Source organism: Mastomys coucha, unplaced genomic scaffold (assembly GCF_008632895.1).
Source record: "Mastomys coucha isolate ucsf_1 unplaced genomic scaffold, UCSF_Mcou_1 pScaffold7, whole genome shotgun sequence".
NCBI classification, from domain to species: domain Eukaryota; kingdom Metazoa; phylum Chordata; class Mammalia; order Rodentia; family Muridae; genus Mastomys; species Mastomys coucha.
Genome location: NW_022196913.1, coordinates 49,676,299 through 49,693,112, shown reverse-complemented (window position 1 = coordinate 49,693,112; position 16,814 = coordinate 49,676,299). Strand labels below are relative to the sequence as shown.

At 43.3% G+C, this 16,814-nt stretch overlaps 1 long non-coding RNA gene and 1 pseudogene across 1 annotated transcript in view; one reads left to right on the top strand and one right to left on the bottom strand.

Moving 5' to 3' along the window:
* LOC116081819 overlaps positions 1-16,814 on the bottom strand; it is a 31,987-nt gene that overhangs the window by 12,386 nt on the left and 2,787 nt on the right. The gene's annotated exons all lie outside the window — the stretch shown is intronic.
* Positions 14,003-14,101, top strand: LOC116082859 (annotated as a pseudogene).

The window sequence follows — 16,814 nt, the reverse complement described above, 5'->3', positions numbered from 1 at the left end:
AAAAAAAAAAAAAAAAAGATTTAAAAGGCTCACAATACCAAGTCTTAAAGGGAACATGAAGCGCTCTTTTCCAGTGCTGGTGGGAACCTTAGATGGTGTGGCTGCTTTGGAAAAGCTTGACACTGATCTAAAAAGTAAAACATACACGAGATGACCCAGCCATCCCATCCTTAAGCATTCCTCGCTGAGAAGTGAAAACATACATCTGCACAAAAACCTATGCATGAATATTCATAACAGATTTATTTATGATAGCCAAAACCTTGCAGGGAAAAAACAACAGATTTCCATAAGCAGGAAAAGAATAGAGAAATCTGCCCATCAGACAAGAGAAGACCACTCAACAGCAATCACAAGGCAGGCCACAGCATAGATACATGTCAATACCACCATAACATGTGAACCAAGCAGCCAGAGCAAAGAGACTGCTTCCTCATAATTCCATTTAGATAAAATTGCAGAACCACCCTGCTCAGCTATCCCAGGCTCTGGCCACATCTGTCTGCTGGATACCAAAAGTGACTGATCTAACCTGAGAGATGCTGTAGTTACAATATCTACAGCTGTGATACACCATGGCCAACAGGACTAAGGGAAGAATGACTTTATCTTGTCTTATGGCTCCAGAGGGAGAGTCTCATAATGGCAGGGTTGGCATGGCAGCTGGGAGCCAGAGCAGGGAGCTGGCTGATCACAGTTGGTCACACAGGAAGCCAAGAGAGCAAACAGGAAGTGAGTTGGCAGTGTGAATTCTCAGAGCCTGCCCCCAGCGACATACACCTGTAGCAAGGCTGAATGGCCCACTTTCCCAAACAGTGTCATTACATGGGAACCAGTTGTTCAAATGCCTGAGTCTATGGGGGGACATTTCTCATTCAAACTATGAGTATCAGACTCCAGACTTGGTATTAAAACAGAGTGTGTAAAGTGTCTCATTAACAGTTTCATGCTTATGGCATACCAAATTAATAGTATTTTGATATTCTGTATTATGTTACAGGAAATATATGTTATTTAAGGAAACTTAATTGATCAGTAATATAAGAATTAGATACAAATAACTGTCACACTAAGAAAACATTTTTAAAAAATGCTCTCAAATTTGTTCTGGTGGGAGGGTTTCTGCAATTTGAAATGTTTCTCTTTCTTCTGTTTAAAACTCTATCAAAGGCTGAAGAGATGGTTCAGCACTCAAGAGCACTGACTGCTCTTCTGAAGGCCCTGAGTTCAAATCCCAGCAACAACATGGTGGACTCAGAACCATCCATAATGAGATCTGATGCCTCTTCTAGTGTGTCTGAGGACAGCTACAGTGTACTTACATATAATAATAAATAAATCTTTGGGCCAGAACGAGCAGGGCCGACCGGAGTGAGCAAGCAGAGATCCTGAATTCAATTCCCAGCAACCACATGATGGCTCACAACCATCTGTACAGCTACAGTGTACTCATATACATAAAATAAATAAATCTTAAAAAAAAAAAAAAAAACTTCTATCAAAGCCAGGCATGATGGTGGCACACCTTCAATCCCAGCACTCAGCCTCCTGTACTCAGGAGGCTGAGGCAGGCAGATGTATGAGTTCGAGGGCAGCCTAGTGTACAGAGTGAGTTCGAGGGCAGCCAGGGCTACACAGAGAAAGCAACAACCACTACAAAAACCTTCCTGTAATTGATTGTTAAGCTGGTCATGGCGGCACAAGTCTTTAATCCCAGCCCTCAGTCCCCTGCATTCGAGAGGAAGAGGAAGATATGTGAGTTCAAAGGCAGCCTGGTATATACCAAAGGGGTATATACCAGTGTGGTAATTCTAGGATCAAATGATGGAAGGAGCAGATATATAAACATGTTAGCCTTATGACTATTTCAATTAATAGTAACCTCTTTGGGATAGTAAATGTCATATGCTTAAAGACCACCTTGGGAAATTAGCTGTGATATTTTCCTCATATATGGCTGCCCAGCCTGATCCTTGGCCTTTCTTAACCCAAATCTATTGTTGCAAATGGTCTTACATGTAACCAATAGCCTACGCCAAGACCAGGCCATAGAAACTTAGAACCCCACCTACGATCCTACCCCACTGTGATTTAAATGTAAAATGTTCCACACAGGCTATGTGCTTGAATGGTTGGTCCCCAGATGGTTGTGCTGGTTTGGAAAGTTGTAGCGTCTTTAGGAGGGGGAGCTCACAGTGGGGTGAGCTGAGGTTTTATAGTCCAACCCCACTTCCTGTCTGTTCTCTGCTTCCCGACTGTGGACACAGTGTGACCAGTCACCTCACCATCTTGTCACTACATTTTCCCTGACATGATAGACTGTTAAACCATGAATCAAATGAACACTTCCTTAAGTTGCACTTGCAAGATACTTTGTAAAGTAAACAAGAAAAGTGTGCCAGTGAGAGAGCTCAGCGAAGGAGGGTGCTCGCCACACAAGCCTGAGAGCCTGAGCTCTCTCCCTGGAACTCGGGAAAGGGGTCAGGAGGGCACTGATTCCACACAGATATCCTCCGACCTCCACAAATCCTGTCCTCTGACCTTCAGACCCGACTCAGAAAAGTAACATAGAGCAGGACGGAGTAAGATACTTTAGGGCTGACTTCACACACTCACACACACTTACATACACACTCACACATACACACACACACATGCTCTCACACACACATACACACTCACACACACTAACTCACACACACATATACACACATTCTCATACACACACACACATACTCACACACACACACTCACACACATGCACACTCTCTCACACACATACACTAATAATCTAAGAAAAGAAACAAGCCTATACTTTTAATCCTATCATCACTCAGGAGGCTGAAGCAGGCAGATTTTCATAAATTAGAGGCTAGCCTGGTCTATGTAGCAAGTTTCAGACCAGCCAGAGCTACATAATAAGACCCTGTCTCAGAGAGAGAGAGAAAGAGAGAGGTGGGGGGGGGGAATATCTCCAAACCTAAAGGAATGCCCAAATGAAGAGCTATAAAACTTTTAAGCAATATAAATTCATAAATCAATGTTCTGTAAGCATTCCTTTTTCATTAAAATTACTTTAAAATAGCAAGACTCTAATCAATGGCTGTCACCCGGAATCATCAGATACTTGGAAAAACTTGGCTTTGGCCTCCATTGTACCCAGCCAACTTCATTATGCTTTCTGCCTGTTAATTATAGATCTTATTAACAAAGATGGGTTTGATAACATAAAAATAATAGACACTGAGAATTGCATGCTCTCCCAAGGGCGTAAAATTTCACACATTTCACACACCACTGTGCAAAACATGATTTTGTTTGTTTAACTCAGGCAACTGGAGTTCTCTAAATACAGTGAAAGTCTCCAATTCTGTACTGATGTGAGCTGCACTGTGTGAGCTTTGAGGAGATGACCCTTTTTTTCTTTGTAGACAGGTCAGTCCATGGATAACCAACACAGAAATACACCGAAGAATTCCCAGGCAGTAGCCTACCCTTTTAATTACTATGACTGTGATTGTGTTCAACAGAGAAAATAAACACACACACAAAGAAAGTAAAAAAAAAATCAAACGAAAATCACTTAAAATCCCACAATCTAAAAGGGCTCCACTTTTTAATACTTTTCTTTTTCAGTTTTATACTATACTTATTCAGTGTGTGTGTGTTGAGAGAGAAAACACATTTACACATGTCTGCACCTTCCACAGCGTGGCACGGATTTCAAGAACAACCTGAAGGAGACGGTCCTCTCCTCCCACCCTGTGGGGCTCAGAGATGGAACTCTGGTCTTCAGGCTTGGTGACAGATGTCTTTGCCCACTGAGTTATTTCTCTGGCTCACAACTGTTAAAAATTTGCTGTATTTTGTTCCATTGCTTTTATAAGCACATTTCTCAGAGTTGGGATAATTTTGTATACAGCTTTTTTTTTTCATTAATATAAGCCTGTGCGTTTTGAGTACTTTCTGTTTTTATTCAGATCTTGGTAAACATAATTTTAATGTCTGTGTCTTCTACAGTACGTGTTCAGTTATTCCACCCTTCATTATTGATGGACATTTAGATATCTCCCTTTTCCACCATTATCTGCCTGCATCGTAGTGTAGGCCTAGAATCCCAGCTGCTATGGAGGTGGAGGGAGGAGAATCATAAATCCAAGGCCAGTCTGGGCAACATGAGATCCTGTCCCAAACTAAATAAAAGGAAGATTGGGGCATGTAGATCTCTGATAGAGCTCCTGCCTAGCATGTTCTTTCTCTGTACCCAACTCCCAGTGCTGCAAATCAAGGAAGGCTGGGGAAATTAGTCAGTGGCTAAGGAGCATGCAATGACAGCTTGAGGACCTGAGTGTGAATCTCCAAGAAACCAAGGGAACGCCAGATGTAGCTGCTTGCCTGTAACTCCAGCCTCCCTGGAAGTTGGGAACTAGGATCCCCAGCACAAGCCGGCTAGCAAAACAAGCCATATCAGTGAGCTCTGGGTTTGATTAAGAGCCCCTGCTTCCATGAGTAAGGCAGAAGAGAGATCTGAAATGATACTGACATTAACATAGAGCCTTCACACACCTTCACATGCCTTTACACACCTTCACATGCCTTCACACAGTCATATATACAGTCCCACACATGCGCACCTACATACATGAAAATGGAAAAAGAAAAGGAATCAAATATGAGGTGACTATTCATCCACATTACTCTGTGAACGTGGGCCCAGGCCTACAAAGTAACATGGGGAATAGTTTCCTGTTAACTGAGGCCTAAACTATCATCTAAACTCATCCTATAGAACTACAAGGCTGACTAAGATGAGTGTGTTTAGAACTCTTAGCACATACAAACAAATAGCTTGCCAGAGGCTGTGCCATGTCACAGTCTACTACCACAGGACCGAGGTGCCCTCTTCACTATGCTGTGGGCAACACTGGGTATGTATGTTTTAGGGTCCAATTATTTGTCTGTACTATTTTGATGTATGTTATTAGATTACTTGTGAGTCTAAACATACTCCCCAGGCATGATAACTCTTGATGTAAAATGTATACGACATAATTTTTTTTTACAGACATCTTTACTTTCCTCTGAATTGATATGGTAACTTATGTAGAATTTATTTTCTAATATTCCATCATGATTTCAGTTCTTGAGTCAATAACTGATCTTTTGTTTTGTTGACTTTATTTCATCTGTATGAGTGTCTTGGCTGCGTGTATGATGCACCACCTGCGTGTCTGGTTGCTTGTGAAGGTCAGAAGGTGTTAGGTCCCCTGCATCTGGAGTTACAGGAAGTTGTGTGCTACTATGTGAGTGCTGGGAATTGAACCTGAGTTGGAGCAACAAGAACCCTTACGTTATCTAGGAGCCACCTCTCCAGCCTCAGTGGTGGTTTACACACGAGTGTGATTGCCATTCTTGATTTTTGTTTCTTTTTCAGATGTGGTCTTGCCGTCCTCCACCTAACCTGGTGCTGGATTCTCAGGAGTGTGCCATGACACTCAGGAGCTTGGGGAATGTAGAATACACACCAGGATCAGCAAAATGCACCAGTTAGCTAAGGCACTTGCTTACCACCAAGCCTGAAAACTTGACTCAGTCCTTGGAAATCACACAAGAAGTTAGAAGGGGAAAAAAAAAAAAGCTGGACTCCCAAAATTCGATTTCTGACCACACATGAACATACACAGATAAATACTTTTTTAAAGGGTAGGCTGGAAAGTGCAAATAAATGAATAATAAAATCACAGTTTAAAATCTTGCTAAAATACTGTTTGTGGGGGGCGGGGGATTGGGAGAATGCACAGCTGGGGGGTGGGGGGGAAGAATCTGCATTTTTGCACGTCAATGGCAAACTTTTCTTCATGGATTTTTCTGTGCATTGCCCTCGCTTCAGAGCTAGCTGTGGCTTTAAGAGCAGCTTCTCTTTCTGTTCTGCCGTTCCTCTTTTCAAGTGTCACCCGCTTGCTCAGACTTGCTTCCTCAAAGGGCAGCAATTTAGTTTTAACATTCAAAGTGTGTCAAGTTTCAGGTGATTTCTCCAGGTTCTCAATACACACTAATGAAAAACAGATGTGGCTAAGGAAACACAGCCAATGGAAGCAAAAAGGCCTGGCCTCATTTTGTTTGATAGAATGCAGGAACCCAGAAGCAATCTATACTTCACCCCACAGAGACTAGATCAATACCATTTCCTACAGATTCTGGTACCCCCAAAACTGTTATCAACACAACTTCTTTTTAAGGAATTATTTATTTTATTTATGTATATGAGTACACTGTAGCTTTCTTCACACACACCAGAAGAGGGCATCAGATCCCATTACAGATAGTTGGGAGCCACCATGTGGTTGCTGGGAATTGAACTCAGGACCTCTGGAAGAGCAGTTAGAGCTCTTAACCCTGAGCCATCTCTCCAGGCCCTCAACTTCTTTTTAAAGCACACAACATTGATATCAATTACATGTCATTATTCCTGTTCTATAGATGAAGACACCAGAGATCCAAGAAGCTGGAGCTGGGATTCCCTATGTCTGTCTTGCTCCAGGATCTAGGCATGCTTGTTGTATCTTTATTTATTTTAATGTGTGCCATTGGTGGAGGACCATGTGTATGGAGGCCGGAAGATGACTATTGGAAGTCATTTTTCTCCTTCTACCATTTGGGTCCCAGGGATCAAACCCAGATTTTCAGGATTAGTAGCCCTCACCTACTGAGCCACCTCACCAGCCCTGTTAGACATTTTGTTTTCAACAAAATATATACACAAAAAGTAAACGGGTATGTCACATCTGTAAGGGCCTCAGAATTGGAAGAGAACACACCTAGACAACAAATTCTCAGCACAAAGGAGATTTATTATCCAAGAGGGAACAGCGATGGTGGGGGTTGAAAGTGGGGAGTGGGAAAAAAAGGGGGAAAGAAAAGAGGAAGCCTGTGCTAAGGTGTGTTGGTTGAGTCCTGACAGGCAGTTTACCCAGGGCAGCCAAATAATAAATCTTGATTGCTAGACTATGGTTCTTAGACTCAGGAATGAGTCAGTGGCCAAATAAGGGGCTAGACCTTGGGGGCTGGCTTTAGGAGTGTAATCTAAAGGTTAAACAAGGGAGAGGAAGGGAAGGTAGAAGGCAAGAAAGACCTGGGGGCACCATGTTTGTCATGCTTGAGCCTGTTAGAGAACCATTGAATATCCGAAACAGAACAAGCTCCATTTAATTCACGATCCTGTTACTTATGCCTTCAAAGCTCCCTATATATGTATCTCCTGGCTAGCCCAAGCACACTGGACAGCTACTCCCCAGAATTCCACATTACCAACTCAGCTGTTCCCTTTTGTAGTTTTACTTCCTGTATCCGTATGATTGTTTTTGTTGTAAAACTGTTTAGTGTGTTTTGCAAACCTTTTTCTTTCTCAGAAATCTCTCTCCAACATAAATTAATCATAGACCCATAGGGTACCTCATTGTAGAATTCTAAGAGCAGTGTGGGTTCACCGCCATGTTTGTAGTTTAAGGTAGGATTGTGATGTGGTTCAGGACATAACAAAAGATAGCATCTTAGCCTTAAGAAAACAGCAGAAATAGTTTGGTTGAGAAATGTCCCATGTAAATTAGTGATTTGAATGCTCAGCCCCTAAATGATGAGGTGGAAACTTAAGGGGCTAGAAAAATAGGTAACCTGGGGTATACTTCTTTAGTTGTGTGTGTGTGTGTGTGTGTGTGTGTGTGTGTGTGTGTGTGTGTGTAACACTCACCTTCCTATGTTAATCAAGCTGGATTAGAACTCTCGGACATCTGCTTGCCTCTGTCTTCCAAGTGCTGGGCTTAAAGTATGAGCCACCACACACAATCCGTGCATAGTCTTACTGCTGCCTCGGTGATGTAAACAGCTGTCCTCTGCTCAAGTGTTTGGTGCCATGATGGAGACAGGTGAGTACAAACTATGAAACCATGAGCCAAAATAGATCCTCCTCCTTTATTTCCAGAAGGAATTTGACTAGTGCGATGATAAAGTAACTAGCAGAAGCAGGAAGATCTTTCTCCCTCTAACCCCTCCACCCTGAAACAGGTTCCAAGCCTCTCATTTGGTTGTGAGCCTAGCCTTTAACGGCTGAGCCATCTCTCCAGCCCTGAGCCTCTCATTTGATAGGCATTCTTTCCTAAACTTGAGGAAAGCAGTGCCCTTCTCTCTAAAGCCCCAAGGCCACAGAAAAGTGTCTGAGTTCTCCCAGCCTATCACCCTCAGATCCCACCCTTTTGAGCAATCATACCTCTGCATAAATGCTCACAAGATTACAGTATCTCAGAGCCTGGGGAAGGAGGGTATGGCTCAGTGGATAAAGTAATTAATGAGCAAGCCTGAGGGCCTGAGGTCTAATCTCTTGCATCTGTATCTCACCCAGAGGCTGACAAGAGGAAATCGAGGGCTCGATTGTCAGCTAATCTGGACTAAACAGCAAGTTCCAGGTTGGTGAAGAGATCCCATTTCAAACAAGTGAAATGGAGCAGGATAGAGGAAGATACTCAGAGTTGCCTACAAGCGTGCACTTGCACACAGGAACACACACACACACACAGAGGACAGAGAGACAGAGAGAAACAGAGAGACACACACTCAAACGCACACATGCATGCACAGATAAATACAATTTGTCTCATTCTTTGGACTTTTGTTTCTGGTTTCCCAGGTCACAAAAAATCAATTTGTTATGCTGTTCTCTTGTTAATCTGTTGTAAGTCTCTGCTCCGAATTTAGTGATGGGAGAGGAAAGAAATCTCTTCCTCTACAACTGTCAGAAAAGTATGCACGTCCTGCGAGATATTTTGGGTGTGATTAAAGGGTATTTGCTCTTTGCCAGAAATCTAAATGTAAATGGGCATTCTGCCTTTCATCTGCCAGCCCTCTTCTGAGGAATCTGATTACATCACATCACCTCATACCAGAACACTAAAAGTCAACAGCCCTGAAGGGAGATTAGCCATTTTGTGGTGTTTTCTCCTCTGTCAGGGGTTCACTAAGTGACTTTGAACTTTGTCAGCTGTGGCTTTCTTAGTTTTAAAATAAGGAACATAAAGACTTCCTCAAAAGTGTTGTCTTAGTCAGGGTTTCTATTCCTGCACAAACATCATGACCAAGAAGCAAGTTGGGGAGGAAAGGGTTTATTCAGCTTACACTTCCACATTGCTGTTGATCAACAAAGGAAGTCAGGACTGGAACTCAAGCAGGTTAGGAAGCAGGAGCTAACGCAGAGGCCATGGAGGGATGTTCCTTACTGGCTTGCTTCCCCTGGCTTGCTCAGCCTGCTCTCTTATAGAACCCAGGACTACCAGCCAAGGGATGGCACCACCCACAAGGGGCCCTCCCCCTTGATCACTAATTGAGAAAATGCCCCACAACTGGATCTCATGGAGGCACTTTCCCAACTGAAGCTCCCTTCTCTGTGATAACTCCAGCCTGTGTCAAGTTGACACACAAAACCAGCCAGTACAAGTGTTAAGTCCTTTAGGAGATGTAGTATATGCACTGAGGAAAGCTCAGGGCTGAGGGGGAAGGGTGTCAGCAGATTGTGGACAGCTTGGGTTACAGAGGGGCAAACCAGCCTGAGCTACGGTAAGACTTTGTCTCAAAAAAAAAAAAAAAAGTTAAATAACCTCATTTATTAGAATAGCTTGCATATAGACATGATAGACTAAGAAATAATACAATTCACACATCAGTTCTAGATGCGGATGAACCTCAAGAAACCCTAAAAATCCAAGCAACTAGTCTTCCCCAGAGTCTGCCCTTGACGTGCAGAACCAGGGAAAGCATGTGAAGCGCAGAGCTGGGAATCTCGCTTCCTGGGAAAGGCGGTTAGCCCAAATGTGTCAGAGTTCTATTTTAAAACTCCAAAGTTGGTATCAGGTCTGTCAAATGGCGTTTCCATCTCTTGCAGTCCCTGAAGAAACTGACTCACAGCAAGAAACGTTCCCCTGGCGGTCCCGATGGGGCCACTCAACCTTGTTCCCAGCCCGTGGCTGTTTGCTCTTTTTAAGTTCCGTGTTCAGAAGAGTACACTGCCACTGGAAAACTTTAACATACAATCTTTTTTCTTTGACTTTATATTCTTTGTCGCCATGATAAATTCAGATGACCGGATTTAATTCCAAAAAACATAAACTCCCAGGTGTCTGCAGCAGGCCAGTGTCTTGAGGAAGACAGCAGCGTGCCCTTTCCTCTCTCAGCCTCTCAAATGATGAACTCTTCTCACCAACTTGGTGTAAGGAACCGCAGCAACCTCCAGACGCCAGCAGCGGTGGCGACGTCCTTGGCAGCTGGTGTGAGCTGCAGCGCCCTCTGCAGGCCCTCAGAGACGCAATGAAGTGTCCAGACCGCATCTGGGGTACCACCTCTCAGGCTGCTGAAGTCTGCCCTCTGGTGACAATGGAGACTAACTACACTTTTTTAAACGCCTTTCTCAGTGAACAGGATCCCATTCAGATGCGGCAAGGAGGGTGGGAAACCAAGTCTCTACTTCTTTGGATTTCTACACTCTAAACTCATGGACCCCTATATATAACAAAAATGAAAACAATACACACACACACAGATGCCCTTACGTTCAAGTCTTGTCTCTTATTATGAAAATGTTGGTCCAAATTTGAGATTTATGAAATGATGAGAGCAAATGGGAATTTTCACAAGATTGGAATTGCGTGGTTGAGGGATAGAAATGGGTTGAAAAGCCAGATGTAAGGTTAAACAGATGTGACTGTAAGATAAATAGGTGTTCGGCGTTATTCTCAGTGCAGACAGGGAAACACTGTACTGGCTGGTTTTGTGTGTCAACTTGACACAAACTGGAGTTACCACAGAGAAAGGAGCCTCCCTTGAGGAAATGCCTCCATTAGATCCAGCCATAAGGCATTTTCTCAATTAGTGATCAAAGAGGGAGGGCCCAGCCCATTGTGGGTGGTGCCATCCCTGGGTTAGTGGCTCTGGGTTCTCTAAGAAAGCAAGCTGAGCAAACCAGAGGAAGCAAGCCATTAAGCAGCACCTTTCCATGGCCTCTGCATCAGCTCCTGCCTCCAGGTTCCTGCCCTGTGTGAGTTCCAGTCCTGACTTCCTTTGGTGATGAACAGCAATATGGAAGTAAGCTGAATAAACCCTTTCCTCCCCAACTCGCTTCTTGGTCAGGATGTTTTGTGCAAGATTACAAACCCTGACTAAGACACACTGCTCTATAGCTCTGTGATTCCAAGTTGAGAGTAAAAATGGCATTCGAGCAACCTGATCATTTAGACTATCCTGAGCTGTCTCAGCGTTCTGGGAAAACTTTTCAAAATATATCTCATGATGATGAGGACACAGAAAACCTGAAATCTGATCCGTTGCTAAAGAGATTATGAAACATTGCAAGTACTATGGGAATCAGTTTAGCAATACTTCCAAGTTTGACATAGAATCACTCTATGTTTGAGCAATTCTACTCTTAGGTACATACACCCTACCCCCTCAAAGAAATGAAAATGGGTCCATAAACAAAAGCCTCAACATGAACACTAGACCCAACAGCCAAAAGATAACAACCCAAATGCATAAGAAACAAGCATGTCAGGGGCTCGAGAGATGGCTCAGTGGTTACGAGCACTGACTGCTCCTCCAGAGGTCCTGAGTTCAATCCCCAACAACCACATGATGGCTTACAACCAGTTGTAATGGGATCTGATGCCCTCTTCTGGTGTGTCTGAAGACAGCTACTGTGTACCAACAAGTTGTTCCATACACATAACACATGAGTGTGCTATGAGCAGTGTCATGGAAATATGAGCATGAGTGCACACACACACACACACACACACACACACACACACAGTAAGTAAATGCAAAAACCAAAAGAGGGGCTGTAACTCCAATACGGGAAGGCTGAGATAGGACAGGAGGATCTCAGGAGTTCACTGACTCGCCAGCCTGGCCAACTGATGAGCACCAGGTTCAGTGAAATATTGTCTCAAAAAAAAAAAAAAAAGAAAGAAAGAGAGAGAGAGAAAGAGGAAGAAAGAAAGAGAAAAGGGTAGAAAGAGAGAAGGATGCCCTGAAGATGGGTATTTCATTCTAACTCCTTATCTCATAGATTCTAAGATGCAAATATGCGTTGGTTGGCTTTTTTGCTGTCATCAATGAAGCAGAAGAGAAAGGGATGGTTTGGGTTCTTGGTTTACAGGGACACAGTCCACGAAGGTACAGAATGCATGGAGGCTCTGATACATGGCTCAACAAAGTATTTGAGTGATTGCAATCCAGAAGTCCAGAAACATTATTAAACAAGATTTTCTAAGTTCATTTAGGGAAAGGATTTATATATGCCGACACCCTCTTTTGGTTTTTGTAAGTTTTTAGTAAACATTTACTAAAGATACTAAGTTGAAATAAGCTAACTTTTCAGTCAGAAACTGTAGTCACATGTGGTGACATGTGCCTTTAATCCCAGCACTCAAGAGGGAGAGACGGGTGGGTTTGTATGAGTTCAAGTCCAGATTGGGCTATATAGCAAGTTCCAGGCTATATAGTGAAACCCTGTCTCAAAACTAAAGTAAGGGGCTGGCGAGATGGCTCAGCGGGTAAGAGCACTGACTGCTCTTCTGAAAGTCCTGAGTTCAGATCCCAGCAAGCACATGGTGGCTCACAACCATCCATAATGAGATCTGACACCCTCTTCTGATACGTCTGAAGACAGCTACAACGTATTACACTAGAACGAGCCGGAACAAGCAGGCCGGAGCTCAATTCCCACAAGCCACAAGATGGCTCACGGCCATCTGTACAGCTACAGTATACTCATACACATAAAATAAATAAATAAATCTTAAAAAAAAACTAAAGTAAGAAATTGTGGAAGTTTTAATGTTTGAAACTCTGGGTACCATTTTAAAAGAATATACATGTTTAAGAATATTTAGAAAAGAATTAGCATATTTGATTAACCCTGACATTGACTATGCTTTTCTACGGAGAAAAGCATGCTGTGATCACTTGAATTTTCATTTCATATTTAATGAGATGGCTTTTGTGATGGTTTGTATATGCTTGGTCCAAGGAGTGACATTATTAGAAGGTATGGCCCTGTTGGAGTAGGTGTGGCCTTGTTGGAATAGGTGTGTCACTGTGGGTGTGGGCTTTAAGACCCTCATCCTAGCTGCGTGGAAGCCAGTTTTCTGCTTGCAGCCTGCAGATGAAGATGGAGAACCCTCAGCTCCTCCTCACTGTGCCTGCCTGGATGCTACCATGCTCCCACCTTGATGATAATGGACTGAACCTCTGAACCTGTAAGCCAGCCCCAATTAAATGTTGTCTTTATAAGAAGAGTTCTTGGTCACGGTGTTTATGCAGAGCAATGAAAACCCTAACTAAGACAGATTTTTGTTTTGTTTTGGTTTGGTTTGGTTTTGGATTTTTTGTTTGGTTGGTTTTTGGTTTTTCAAGACAGGGTTTCTCTGTATAGCCCTGGCTGTCCTGGAACTCACTCTGTAGACCAGGCTGGCCTCGAACTCAGAAATCCGCCTACCTCTGCCTCCCAAGTGCTGGGATTAAAGGCATGTACCACCACCACCTGGCACTAAGACAACTTTTAAAGATGTTTTTTGGAAAGATTTTATTTTGTGTTGCTTACATATGTTATAAAAAAGTAAACAAATCAAACCTCTCTCACACTTAGAATTCAATTCTTAAGGATTTTTTTTTGCATTCATAGTGATTAATTTCCATACTTTTAAATCAAGAGTGGTCCAGCCTACTTGGGTGAATGGTTGCCTAGCATGGATGAAGCCCTAGATTTGATTCCCATCATTACATAACATCAGGTATGTGGAGCACAACTATAATTCCAGCACCCAGGAAGTGGGGGCAGGAAGAGCAAGAGTTCAAGATCATTCTTGGCTATATCCCAAGTTCAAGGGCAGCCTAGGATATACGAGGTCCTGTTTTAGAAAGAAATTGAACCAAGATAGTTTCTAAGAGACTGTTTCAGGGCTTGCTTAGGTACCACATACACTGAAATTGGAACTACAGAAAAATTAGCATGGCCCTGTACAAGGAGGACATGCAAATTCATGAGGTGTTCCATATTTTTCTGAAAAGAAAGCTGGCTTTGCCTATTTCTTATTAAAAAAAAAAAAAACCAACTTAATGTAAAATAAACTGTTCCAGGAGCTGGAAAGATGGCTCAGCAGTTAAGAACATTTGATGCTTTTCCACAGGACTATGGTTCAGTTCCCATATGGAGCTCACAACTGTGTGTAACCTCACTCTCAGGGGATCCCAACACCCCCTCTGGCCTCTGAGGGTTTTACATGCACATGGGCACACAGACAACCGTGCAGGCAAAAACCCATACACATAAAATTAAAAGAACTTTGCACTCTTGTCTTTGGATATATTCCTTAGATATTTGACTTTTTAAAAATTATCTTGCTGTTGTCTATGTTTGTCTGTGTACTACATGCATGCCTGGTGCCTGCCAAGGCAAGAAGGCATCAAATCCCCTAGAACTGGAATCACAGACAATTGTGGGTACCATATAGTTGCTGAGAATTGAACCCAGGTCCTTTGAAAGAGCAGCCTGTGAGCTTAACCATTTTTCTACCTCAGTTTAATAATTTCTGATGTATATGCGACAGCAATGACTGCCACACCATAGAATCTGCCTAACCTCATGATGGTTAAAGGGATGTTGACTTCAGTGATATTAAAAATTAAAAACTGAACAGATTCACTGGGCCCCTCCCTGCCTAAGTTAGTGTGCATGTATCTGTTTGTGTGTGTGTTTGCCAGTGTGGCTGTGTGTGCATGCATCTACATGTGAGTGCATGTGTGCGTGCATGTGTGTGTGTATACACACATCTGTCTGTGCACATGTGTGGGCACGAGAGTGCATGTATGCTCCTGTATGCATCTGTGTGTGTGTGTGTGTGTGTGTGTGTGTGTGTGTGTGTGTTGGTTTGTGAAAGGATGCTGACACATAATTACCTTCAGGAGTAAGGTATTTTAGGAGAAATGGCCTCGAAGCTATAATTGGGCTGTAAGCTGATAGTGAAAGCATTAGACAAAAAAATCACCTTTAGTATGAAACAGTACAGTAGAACGGAGCCTGAAAAGCAAGGAGAGGCTTTCTCTTAAACCCTTGGAGAGGAGCGTCATTGTGGATGAGCATAAGAAAGGCAGGAGCAGAAGAGAAACACCTTCAAAGACATCCCTAGAACAAAGACAATACCTAACCTTTATACCCATTGCAGGAATAGGAAGTTTCACATTACATGATTTAGTTCAGCATAGACTACATGATGGAAAGCACAGAAGAGCCGGGTACTGTTTGGGACTGTAATTGGAAGATTCTTAACTCAGTTCTAGAGTGAGCGCTGCAGTGGGTGTGGCCTGATGCCCTCTAGGCTGTGGGGATCCTCACTCTTAGGAGTGATCACTGTCTTAAGAGGGCAGTGTTCTTTTGTTTGTTTGTTTGTTTTGTTTTGTTTTGTTTTTCGAGACAGGGTTTCTCTGTGTATCCCTGGCTGTCCTGGAACTCACTCTGTAGACCAGGGTGGCCTCGAACTCAGAAATCCACCTGCCCGGCTAAAAGGACAGTGTTCTAACAAGCGTGTTTTCTTTGCTGTTTGGTCTGTGTCGGGATTTTGTTGTGCAGCCCAGGTTGGCCTTCCTAGTACTGGGATTAGTTCCAGCCTCTTTATGAGAACAATAATTCCATTCATAAAGGGGAGACCCTCATGACGAACCCTCTCTGAAAGCTCTCCTTCTCTTAAATCATGACCACAGGATTTAAGACCTAATATGAATTTTAGAGAAACACAAACATCCAAGCTAGATTTTTCATGCTTTAATATCACAGAAATCAATACCTCTATCCAAGCAGCCATCAGCAATATGAGAGAGATGAGGATATCTTAGATCAGAGTCACATGCGTAGATTATCTGAGTACACTGGGAAGATCCTAGAATGGGATTTGTTGATGGGCAGGCTGGACGTAGGACTAGCAATATAGAGAGATCACAGATGATGTTCAAATGAAGATGTCAAGAACTCATTTAAATTACATGAATTAAAGGGATGAGTGATGGTGAAAACCAGACAGAGAGGTTTAATCAACACATCAGGAAAAGAACCAGTAACCCTAAGTCTATCTGTGGGGTACTGTTATGAACTCTGGACTTAAACAGAGGAACTGAGGCAGGGGCAAGAGGTCTGTGTAATGAAACAGCTCTATACAACGTCCTGCCTGCAGGTCTCTCTGGGCTGGTGTCCTGAGCTGACCTTGGGCGCAAGTTCTGCAGCCAGTCCCACAACACCCAGAGGAAGCTCCACTCCAAGGCGCTCTGACACTCTCAGGATCAGAGGTAAGGAGGACACAACATCTGTCCCAACACCAGGAGTAACTGGAACCAGCAGAACCAGGCACACAGGAACTCTGCCAGCAGAGTGGCTGAGGTTCCTTCTGGTCTCTCTGGGCTGGTGTCCTGAGCAGACCTTGGGCCCAGTCCCCACAGCCAGTCCCACAACACCCAGAGGAAGCTGCTGCACTCCCAGGTGCTCTAACAAGCCCAGGGTCTCAAGATCCCAGAATCACAGGATCACAGAGATAGCTTGACTCTGAGGAGTTCTAACACAACCAGGACCACAGGAAGGACTGACTCCAGTCAGATTTAGCAAGGGCAGGTAGCACTAGAGATAACCAGATGGCGGGGGGCAAGTGTAAGAAAATACATAACACAAACCAAGGTTACTTGGCATCATCAAAACCCAATTCTCCCACCATAGCAAGTCCTGGACACAC